Genomic DNA, 12,801 nt, shown 5'->3' on the forward strand with positions numbered 1-12,801 from the left:
AGGGTCTAACCATAGAGTCACGAAACACGGAAACAGGCCCTTCGGTCCACTACATCCACACAGACCAGTGGGCACCCACCCATATAAATCCCTTCATCCGGCACTTGGCCCATAACCTTCTATGCCTAAACAATTCAAGTGCTTGTCTAGGCAGGCATGGTAGTGTAGCAGTTAGCATAACATATTACAGTGCCAGCAACCCGGGTTCAATTCTGGCCACTGCCTGTAAGTTCTCCCTGTGTCTGCGTGGGTTTCCTCCGGGTGCTCCGGTTTCCTCCCACATTCCAAAGATGTACGGGTTAGGAAGTTGTGGGCACGCTATGTTGGTGCCGGAAACATGGCGACACTTGAGGGCTGCCCCCAGAACACTCTACGCAAAAGATGCATTTCACTGTGTGTTTCGATGTATATGTGACTAATAAAGATATCTTATCGTAGGTTCTTAAATGCTGTCAGTGACTCTGCTTCCACCACTCTTTCCGGCAGTGCATTCCAGGTAAACACCAGTCTCTGGGTGAATAATCTCCCTCTCAGTTCCCCTCAAAACCTCTTAACCCTTACCCTGAATCTACGTCCTCTTATTTTATTCACCTCTGATATGGGGAAATGTTTCCTGCTGTCTACCCTATCTATAAACAGGTCCTCCCCAGCTTATGAACACTTGACTTACGTGCAGCCTGTACATACAAACAAGTGTTTGGGAGACCAGTGGGATGGATTTGCTGGCTGCTGTGGGGCTGCAGGCATCTTCTGCTGGGTGGGAACTCAGTTCGTGACCACATTTCTGACCTGCGAACTGTTCGAGTTACGAACAGTTCACAGGAACAGAACCCTGAGGTAACCTGGGGAGGACTTGTCTCCTCTGCTCCAGGAACTAGCATCTCCAGTTCCTCCTCAGAACTAAAGTGCTTCATCCCAGGTAAATCTCCTCTGCACCCTCTCCAGCACTATTACATCTCTCTGATTGTGTGGTGACCAGAAATGCACTCAGTACTCCAGCTGAGATCTGACCAAGTTTTAATAAAGTTGGAGCATGACCTCCCTGCTCATTTTCAGTGCCCTGACTAGTGTCCCATATGCCTTTCTGAATCGCATTATATATCTGCATTGCCACCTTAAAGGATCTTTAGACTTGCACATCAACGTCTCTCTGTTCCTTAATACATCCTAGGACCTTCATGGTGTACATCCCAGCATCATTAGTCCTTCCAAAAGGCAGCACCTCACATTTATCAGGATTAACCTCCATCTGCCACTGCTCAGGCCAGTATCACCCTACAGCCAAAGACTACCCTCCACACTGTTCAACAGCTCCACCAATTTTTGTGTCATCAGCGAACTTACTAACCATGCCTCCTACATCCACATCCAAATCATTCACGCATACAACTTTTATCAATGCACCATAGGAAGCATCCTATCTGGATGCATCACGGCTTGGTATGGCAACTGCTCTGCCCAGGGCCGCAAGAAACTGCAGAGAGTTGTGGACACAGCCCAGCGCGTCATGGAAGCCAGCCTCCCCTCCTTGGACTCTCACTGCCTTGGCGAAGCAGCCAGCATAATCAAAGACCCCACCCACATGGGTCATTCTCTCTTTTCTCCTCTTCCATCAGGTAGAAGATACAGGAGCCTGAGGGCACGTACCACCAGACTTAAGGACAGCTTCTACCCCACTGTGATAAGACTATTGAAAGGTTCCCTTATACAATGAGATGGACTCTGACCTCACGATCTACCTTGTGACCTTGCACCTTATTGTCTACCTGCACTGTACTTTCTCTGTAGCTGTGACACTTTACTCTGTACTGTTATTGCTTTTACCTGTACTACCTCAATGCACTCTGTACTAACTCAATGTAACTGCACTGTGTAATGAATTGATCTGTACAATCGGTATGCAAGACAAGTTTTTCACTGTACTTCGGTACAAGTGACAATAATAAACCAATACCAATACCAATATTACAAATAGCAAGGGTTCCAGCAGCAGTTCCTGTGGAGCACTACCAGTCACAGGCATCCAATCACAAAAGCAGCCCTCTACCATTACACTCTGTCTCCTGTTGCCAAGTCAATTCTGGCTCCAATTTACCAACATGTCCTGGATCCCATTGGCCCTAACTTTAATCGAATTGTTTACTGTCCCCTCCTTACCATCAACTCCCCATCCCCTTCACCAATTCTACCACTTACATACACACTAGGGGCTATTTACAGCCACCAATTAACCTACCAACCTGCATGTCTTTGGGATGTGGGAGGAAAGCAGAGCATCTGGAGGAGACCTGTGGTCACAGGGAAAATGTGCAAACTCCACACAGACATCACTGGAGATCAGGATTGAACCCGGGTCTCTGGCAATATGAGACACCTCCCACCAGTACCCTATACTGCTCAAGCTGGCTTAGTACTTCTTCCATCTGCCCCTTCAATGCTTAGGACACAGTCAGGATTTACACTGGATCAGACTGGCATCTGGATTTATACAGTTAGGATCTTTCTGGTCCTCAGTTCTCACATATGAATCCTTCAACATGTCTTGTTTTAAAACTGGCTCTGTCACATTTACACTGAGTATGTTTTTCCAATTAATACTTAAACAATGTCATCCATGCAGGTTAGGTCTGTTAACATAATCATCCACAAAAATAAGTAGCTTTTCCTTCTGACAACTATAAAGTCTCACATATCCTAGATATCTTCATGTTCTCACCAGGGAGAATATTATTCTGCTTTCCCCCAATGGCACCTGACTAAACCTTTGGTTATAAGCCTCCCTTCCCAAAAGGTCACAAGAAATAGAAGCAAGAGTAGGTCATTTGGCCCCTTATGCCTGCAACACCATTAAACAAAATCAGGGCTGATTGCTAACCTCAGGATCACTTTCCTACACTGACCCCATATCCTTTAATATCCAAAAATCTATTGACTTCTGTGTTGTGTAGAGAATTCAAAAGAATCACTACCTTCTCTCACCATATCTCTGAATGGTGGACCCCTTATTCTGATACTGTGGCCACTGGTTCTGGATATACCAGGCAGGGGAAACACTGACTTCACATCTACCTGATCAAGGCCCTTACATTTGAATGCGATCATCTCTCACTCACATGATGGAACAATCTGTGGCCATGTCAATATTCATATTGATGTCATGATTTTGATCCTTCCTTTAATTTGGTGTCTTTTGTTATTTCTGCCAGTGGTGCTTAGGGTACTTGAACTGCCTTCCTTGCAATGATCATCCATCCCATTGTTGTGTAAACCTCCCTTCTGTGATTTTATACTATAATTACTTCCCTTCCATTGGGACTTTGCCTGACTGCCACTACTCTGGCTCGCCGTGCTCTGTCTAGTCCTTGGATACACAGGCTATGTACCCTTGCTGGCAACAATTAAAGGATTTTGCAGCTCTAAACTGACAGGGCTTGAGCTGAGTGGTTACTGTGGCAACGAGGCAGAGTTTCCCGTCATTGTTGCTTTTCACACTACTTATGTTCATGAGCCACAGACTCATTATTGGAACTCCCGCCATTTTCCTGCCATTGGTCCAGATTAAAATCTGCGCCGCTGAAACTCCTTTTGCAGCTTGTGAGGCCACTTCCATAAATATGGCTGCATTCCATGGTAGCACTTGCACGTTGAGTAACTTGGGACTGGATGAGTTGATTTATAAGTCTGTATCTTTCTGCCCATGATCCAAATTTATAATGCCAGGGCAAGCTTTTCAGAACAATTCTGGACCTCTGCTTGTAGCTTCCTATGTTATAACTGTACATGATCTCTGATTCTTCACCCAGAGGATAGTGAATTTTTAGAATTTTGTACCAAAGAGGGCTGAATTTCTGGGAGCAAGTTCTGAGTTTAACTATACACATGGGCACTCCATAGATTCCCGTCAGAATTTCTCTATTAAAACAGTGAGTGGAGAGAGCCTCATTGTTAATTCTCAATGCAAATTCCAAGGCAATACCATTACGAGAAGGGAGGAGGATGCCTGCTGACAAATCCTGCAAATTCCTCCAGAACAGTTGGGTGAAGCTCCCCAGTTGCCCCATGCGCCCTGTGGTCAAAGTGCACCTTTTGGGATAAAGTCTTCGAAACAGGATATATGAGCCATATGTTCTCACGGAGCTTGAGCACTCCCCACAGAAATGAAGAAAAATACTAATTGGAAGAGCAGGGATTTATCCCATAGGATATCTTTGCAGTAAAGCCATTACTTTTCAATTAGTCAAGAAAACAAAATGTTAACAGCACTCAAACATCATTAGTCAATAGAGAGAAGGCTTGTAACTGGAGCCTTCATCACCTAATAGCCCACTTTTTTTGACACTGCCACTAAACAGAATTTATATTTTCATTTCAGGAACAGCTGCATCATTGACATATTAAGCTTGCAGCCCATTTTGTCAACATGGTTTTGTCTCAACTAAACCCTGATCAAAAGCAATTTCCTTCTACAATCTGCTCTCCATTTTATAACAAAGTGCTTTAAAAATGAAAAACAGAGAATGCTGCAAATTCTCGGCAGGTCAGGCAGCAACAGCAGGGTCAGTGCTTCAGATTGATGATCCTTTATCAAAACTGGAATCTGTACACAAGTGCAGAGGAATTACTGGACTTCACAGCTTGGAGGGAGGCCATTTGGCCCTATACGCCCGTGCATCTACTTCGAAAAAAGTTCCTTGAAGAATCAACATGTGCTGTGGATAAAGGGGAACTGGTGGATATACTGTACTTTGATTTCAGAAAGATCCTGTCACGAAAACCAGCCTCCCCGCCATGGACTCTGTCTACACCTCTTGCTGCCTCGGGAAAGCAGCCAGCATAATCAAAGACCCTACCCACCCCGGACATTCTCTCTTCTCACCCTTTCCATCGGGCAGAAGGCACAAGAGAACTTGCCACCAGACTCAAGGACAGCTTCTATCCCACTGTTATAAGACTCTTGACCAGACCTCTTATACAATAAAGATGAGCTCTTGGTCTCTCAATCTACCTCGTCATGGCCCTTGCATCTTATTTGTCTATCTGCACTGCACTTTCTCTGTAAGTATATTCTGCATTCTGTTATTGCTTTTCCTTTTGTACTACCTCAATGTTTGGAATGATCTGTATGGATGGCATGCAAGACAAACTTTTCGCTGCATCTCAGTACATGTGACAATAATAAACCAATTACATTTGATAAGATGCTGCAACACAGGTGATTGAGGGAAATGGAAACTCATGGAGTGGGAGGCAACATATCAGTGGGGATAGAAGATTGAATGGCTAACAGGAAGCAAAGAATGGGCATAAAGGGGTCTTTTTCTGGTTGGCAAGATGTAACAAGCACCATGCCATAGAGATTTGGGGCTGGCGACACAACTCATTACAATTTATACAAATGACTAGGGTGAAAGCACCAAAGGTAATTTACTGAAGACAGAAATATAGGTAGGAAAATAAGGTGTAAGGAGGACATAAGGAGGCTACACAAGGATATGAATGGTTAAGTGAGTGGGCAAAGATCTGTCAAATGGAGTGCAATGTGGGAGAGCATGAAATTATTTATTTCAGTAGGGAAAGTGAAAAAACAAGCACATTGTCTAAATGGTGACAAATTGCAGACCTCTGAGACACAGAGGGATCTGTGTGTTCTGGTGCATGATTTTCAAAAGAAAGTCAAAGTCAAGTTTATAGTCATCTGCACAGGTACATGTATGCACAGGTGCAATGAAAAAATTACTTGCAGCAGCATCACAGGCACAGAGCATCATATAAGCAGCATTCACAAGAAAAACATAAAGTAGACATAAATTATACAAAATTATACAAGAAAGAACACAATCAGAACAAAAAATACAAAGTCAATTGTATTGCTAAGTGGTCATAGTGTTGCTATACTGAGGTAGTGATTAGGGTTGTGCAGGTTGGTCCAAGAACCAAATGGTTGAAGGGAAGTAGCTGTTCTTAAACCTGGTGGTGTGGGACTTCAGGCTTCTGTACCTCCTGCCCAATGGTAGCTGCAAGAAGATGGCATAGCCTGGATGGTGGGGATCTTTGATGATAGATGTTGCCTTCTTGAGGCAGCGCCTCCTGTAAGTACTTTCGATGGTGGGGAAGGATATGCCTGTGATGTGTTGGGCTGAGTCCAAAGGGTAGTATGAAGGTGCCGAGTTAATTAGGGAAGCTAACAGAATGTTATTGTATTGCCGGGGAAATCAAACACAAATACAGGAAGTTATGTTTCAGTTATATAGGACATTGTTGAGACCACATCTGGAATATTGTGTACAATGTAGGTCTCCTTATTTAAGATGTCAATGGATTGGAAGCAGTTCAGAGAAGGTTAATGAGACTGATTCCTGGAATGGGTGGGTTGCCTTATGAGGAAAGGTTAGGCAGGTCTGGTTTGTACCTGCTGGAGTTTAAAAGAGTGAGAGATACTTGACTGAAACATATAAGATCCTGTGCAATCTTGACAGGGTGGATGCGGAGAGGATGATTCCTCTTTTGGGAGAATCTACAACCAGGGGTCATGGTTTAAAAATAATGGGTCATCAATTTAAGATAGAGATGAGGTGAATTTTTTTTCTTGCAGAGGGTTATGAATCTTTTGAACTCTATTCCTCAAAGGGCAGTGGAAGCCGAGTCTTTGAATATTTTTAAGGCAAGGATGGACAGATTCTTGATAAGCAAGAGAGTAAAGCCTTACCAAGGGTGAACAGGAATGCAGAATTGAGGGTAATGATCAGATCAGCACGACCTTATTGAAGGTCAGAGCAGGTCCATGGGGCTGGGTGCCCTATTCCTGCTCCACCCAAATGTTCTTTAGTACGAATGTGTGTGTTTATCTTCATAAGTTCAAGAAAGCTTCCCACTTCATCCCACCCTCCTGTTCTTTCCACAGACCCTTGCAATTTTTTTCTATTCGAGTAACATCCAATTATCTTTTGAAAGTTATGATTCAATCTGCTTCTATCACAATCTTATTGATTTTCAGAGCAGGCAGCAAGGGCTGAATGGTCCACTCTTCCTTCAATTTCTAACGCTCTTTGTAACACTCTTTCAAATGCCAGAAGCAATTCTATCATATCCTTCCCTGTATTAATGCTGCAAAAAATAACGAGATAAAGAGAGAAATTAGAAAAATAAAAATCATGCCAAGAAGATCTGGGAATTGTTATAGCCAAATGGGTAAGGTACTGGTATTGGTTTATTATTGTCACTTGTACCGAGGTACAGTGAAAAACTTGTCTTGCATACCGATCGTACAGGTTAATTCATTACACAATGCACTGAGGTAGTACAGGGTAAAAACAATAACAGAATACAGAGTAAAGTGTCACAGCTACAGGGAAGTGCATTGCAGGTAGACAATAAGATGCAAGGTCATAACAAGGTAGATTGTGAGGTCAAGAGTCCATCTCATCGTATAAGGAAACTGTTCAATAGTCTTATAACAGTGAGACAGAAGCTGCTCTTGAACCTGGTGGTATGTTCCCTCAGGCTCCTGTATCTTCTGCCTGATGGGAGATCGGAGAAGAGAGAATGTCCTGGGTCGGTGTGGTCTTTGATTATGTTGGCTGCTTCACCAAGGCAGCGAGAGGTATAGACAGAGTCCATGGAAGGGAGGCTGGTTTCCGTGATGTGCTGGGCTGTGTCCACAAGGGAGAGAGGAGAGGGGAAAATCTGGCCAAGGCTTCCATGGACTAGGAACGTGACAAAGTTAAACACAGGCAGACTAAAGGTGGGCAGAAATCTATTGTTGGCCACTAGCACCAAACATGCTGAGAGTTTTGTTTGCGAGTCCTAGCCCCTTCCACACATCAGTCCTAATGATGTCTGAAACAGAATGTGCAAAGGTGAGCACAATTAGTAGACAGTTGAACAAGTCAGAACTTTTTTTCCCATGATAGGGGTATCAAAAACAAGAGGTTTACGGTGAGAGGAAGGAGCTTTAAAGGAGGGGATCTGAGGGGTAAGTTTTTTACACGGAGAGTACATGACTGAACATGCTGCCAGAGGAGGTGGTGGAATCAGATACAATTATTATGTTTTTACGAGTTTTACAATTAATCCTAATTCCTAATGTAGGATGTTAGGAAATATCCTAGACTTTCTTCCCTACCACCCAAAAGAAACAAAGTGATGTAAAAAGCTGACAATTGACATCTAAATGCTCAGTAATGATGAACGTTCTTATCTCAAACATGAACACACCCGCTCCTCCAAATTCCTGATGAATGCACTTTAAAACCTTTGTGTAAGGAGATCATACATTTACCAGAACAGTTCTTGGCTCAGGTGGATCACACTTCCATCCTGGTTGAGTTATCAGGTCAGAACGTATGCTAGATATTTAAAATTCTAAGGGTAGACCATTAGGCACTGCAGTACCAGGGGAGGGCTGCACTGTTGGAGGTTCCCATCTTCAGGAAAGTCATTAAAGGGAGATCCTTGAAAGGATGAAGGCAAAAGATCAAGAGTGGTGTTTACCTACAGCACACCAGTGACCACCATTCAATGATTGTAAATGTTTTTAGCTATCCAGAAGATGCAAATGGTAATACTTTCTTTTCATTGTCGATCTCTACAAGGAAGAGATCGAAACTGTCAAATATTAGAAAATACTGCCAAGCAATGTGTGAAATATAGGATCAACATAAAACTTGTTAAACTAGAAGATCCCAACCTTTATTTCTATTGCAATATTTCATAATTTGGGAGTTAATTTAGTGCTGGTTAACTGACCATTGTGGATTAAACCTGTTCCCCCACTTCCAAACTCACCAACAATGGAAGAATTTTGCAGGTACTTCACATTCAATGTAATTAGACAATTGCTCCATGTGAAGAGTAAATATGACCACTATTTCAAAGAAACACGTTTGGAGCAAGGGATGGAGTTCCATTCTGAGACTTAACCCTGTTTCTCTCTCTGCAGATACTGCCTGGCCTGCTGAGTATTCCCAACATTTTCTGTATTCAATCCAATCTAGGAGCTTTCCTCCCATTGTGAGAAAAATGGTTAGAGTCTGAAAAGGGATAAATATTAGGGATTAAAAACAAAGGGCCAACCTGCCCCTGTGTACAACACTGCCCTACAACAGTAAAGGTTCATAGTGAGACCTAAGGAAACATGGACCACTTCCCATTTCTCAGGACCTAGTGGCACAACTACAGGTTAATAAATACGACATTGTGGCAATCACCGAGTCATGGCTTTATGATGGATGTGATTGGGAACTGAATGTCCAGGGGTACACAGTGTATAGGAAGGATAGGCGGGTAGGCCGAGGGGGAGGCGTGGCCATGATGGTTAGTAGTGATATAAAATCAATAGAAAGGAAGGATATTGGGTCAGAGGAGGTGGAATCCTTGTGGGTGGAGCTAAGGAATAGCAAGGGTAAAAGGACAATAGTAGCAGTCATATATAGGCCCCCTAATAGCAGTCAGCAAGTGGACGATAAGTTGCAGTTTGGGATAGAAAAAGCATGCCAGAGTGACAATGTGAAGATAATTATGGGGGATTTTAACATGAAGGTGGACTGGGAAATCCAGAATGGTGGTAGTACTCAGGAGAGGGAGTTTGTGGAATGTCTAAGGGACGTTTTTCTAGAGCAACTTGTTGAAAAGCCCACCAGGGGATCGGCTGTTTTGGATTGGGTACTGTGTAATGAACCGGAGGTGATTAGGGAACTAAAGGTAAAGGAACCACTGGGAACCAGTGATCACAATATGATTGAGTTCAGTTTCAAGTTTGAAAAGGGGAAACTGATAACTGGTGTATCGCTATTTCAGTGGAACAAAGGAAATTACAATGGTATGAGAGAAGAGTTGGCCCTAATTGATTGGAAGAGTAAGCTGGCTGGAGGGACGGCAGAGGAGAAATGGAAGGAATTTCTACAGGAAATAAGGAAATTGCAGGATAGATATATTCCAAGAAAAAAGGTTTTTAATGGAAAAAAGGCACAAATGTGGATAACGAGAGAGGTGAAGGCTAAAATAAAAGCAAAAGGGGCGGCGTACAAAGAAGCAAAAATTAGTGGGAAAACAGAAGACTGGGAAGCTTTTAAAAACCTGCAGAGAGAAACTAAGAAGGTCATTAGGAAAGAAAAGATGAATTATGAAAGGAAGTTGGCGGATAACATTCGAAAGGATACTAAGAGTTTTTTTAAATACATAAGGTGTAAAAGAGAGACACGGGTTGATATAGGACCAATTGATAACGGTGCAGGAGCTATTATAATGGATGATAGAGAGATGGCAGAGGAATTGAATGAATATTTTGCATCGGTCTTCACCGTGGAGGACATCAGCAATGTGCCAGTTAGTCAGGAGTCTCACGAAATGGAATTGAGTTCAGTTAAGATTACTAGGGAGAAGGTGCTGGGAAAACTAAATGGACTAAAGACTGATAAGTCTCCCGGACCGGATGAGGTGCATCCCCGGGTTCTGAAGGAGGTGGCTTTAGAGATAGCGGAGGCATTGGCGATAATTTTCCAGAAATCGATAGATTCCGGCGTGGTTCCAGAGGACTGGGGGGTCGCAAATGTAGTTCCATTGTATAAGAAAGGTGGGAGGCAGCATAAAGGAAATTACAGACCTATTAGTCTGACGTCAGTGGTGGGAAAGTTATTGGAATCTATCCTCAAAGACGGGGTTACGGAATACCTAGAGGTGCAGGGCAGGATAGGTCCTAGCCAACATGGTTTTGTGAAGGGAAGATCCTGCCTGACCAACCTATTGGAGTTTTTTGAAGAAATCACAGGTAAGGTGGATAAGGGAGAGGCGGTAGATGTTGTGTATTTAGACTTTCAAAAGGCCTTTGATAAGGTGCCTCACAAGAGACTGATTAATAAGATGAGAGGTCATGGAATTACGGGTAGGATAACAGAATGGGTGGAGTATTGGCTGGTTGACAGGAAGCAAAGAGTGGAAATAAAAGGATCTCGTTCTGGTTGGTTACCGGTTATTAGTGGTGTGCCGCAGGGGTCGGTGTTGGGACCGCTCCTTTTTACATTAACGATTTGGATGATGGAATAAATGGTTTCGTGGCTAAGTTTGCGGATGACACCAAGATAGGGGGAGGAGTAGGGAGTATTGAAGAGATAGGAAGGTTGCAGAGGGACCTAGACAGTTTAGGAGAATGGGCAAGGAAATGGCAGATGAGATTCAATGTAGGGAAATGTGCAGTTGTACACTTTGGAAGCAGAAATAAGCGGGCAGATTATTATCTAGGAGGAGAGAAAATCCAAAGCACAGAAGTACAAAGGGACTTGGGGGTACTCGTGCAGGATACCTTAAAGGTTAACCACCAGGTCAGATCGGTGGTAAAGAAAGCGAATGCTATGTTGGCATTCATTTCGAGAGGTATAGTGTATAAAAGTAAGGAAGTGTTGATGAGGCTCTACGGGGCACTAGTGAGGCCTCATTTGGAATATTGTGCGCCGTTTTGGGCCCCACATCTTAGGAAGGATGTGTTGACGTTGGAGAGGGTTCAGAGGAGATTTACGAGGATGATTCCAGGAATGAAAAGGCTTACGTATGAGGAGTGTTTGTCGGCTCTTGGACTGTACTCGCTGGAGTACAGAAGAATGAGAGGGGACCTCATAGCGACATTTAAAGTAGTGATAGGAAAGGACAGAGTAAATGTGGCTAGGCTGTTTCCCTTGGTGGGTGAGTCCAGGACCAGAGGGCACAATCTTAGAATTAGAGGGTACAGTTTCAAAACAGAGATGAGGAAAAATTTCTTTAGCCAGAGGGTGGTGAATTTGTGGAACTCCTTGCCACGTACAGCAGTGGAAGCCAGATCAGTGGGGGCGTTCAAGGAGGAGATAGATAGATATCTAAATAGTCAGGATATCAAGGGATATGGGGATAAGGCCGGTAATTGGGATTAGAATAGTTTTTTTTTCTTCTTCTTCTTCCCCCATTCCCCATTTCTCATTTCTATTTCCCTTTCCTTGGAGCAGACTCGATGGGCCAAATGGCCTGCTTCTGCTCCCTTGTCTTATGATCTTGTGACCAACTCTCTGTGAAAACAAACGTCAATGATACACTTTACTATGTGCCAGCATAGCACTTAGTCAAGAGTGTTTGAAGATTAAGACCCCAAACCTGGTGCTAAGCTCATGGTCTATCAAGCAGCAGTGGATCCTGCCCTCCCAAATGCTTCTGAGACCTGGACTACCAACAGCGGGCACATCGAGGCACTGGAAAGATAGCACCAACAACTTCTCGGAATATCCTCCAAAAACCTGAGGATAAGCAAAGCAATGTCAGTATCCTTTCTCAGGCCTATATTTGCAATGTTTAGTCATATGTCATTGGAAACAGGCCCTTTGGCCCAACTCGTCCATGCCGATCAAGATGTCTACCTGAGCTAGTCTCATTTGCCTGCGTTTGGCCTATTTCCCTCTAAGCCTTTTCTATCCATGTACCTGTCCAAGTGTCTTTTAATGCATCAAGGCCCTAATTACACACAGTTGGCTTTGTTGGAAGGACCTTGCTGTTCGCATGCCCACCACAAGACTTGCAAAACAGACGCTCTATTACAAGTTCTGTCACAGGAAGAGGTTACAGGACAGAGGAAAAGGTTCAAGGATGGTCTCAAAGCCTCCCTGAAAAAATACAACATTCCAAGTGACCCCTGGGAAACTCTTGATCGCTCAAAATGGAGAACTTGAGATGGTGTTGAGAACCTCCAGCCCATGCATCGGGAGTGTACATAAGCAAAGGAAGGAGTGCCCCACCTCACAAGTGACCTGAACCATCAGGCACCTCCCACCCCATCTATAAAAGAGT

Source organism: Pristis pectinata, chromosome 3 (assembly GCF_009764475.1).
Source record: "Pristis pectinata isolate sPriPec2 chromosome 3, sPriPec2.1.pri, whole genome shotgun sequence".
NCBI lineage: Eukaryota > Metazoa > Chordata > Chondrichthyes > Rhinopristiformes > Pristidae > Pristis > Pristis pectinata.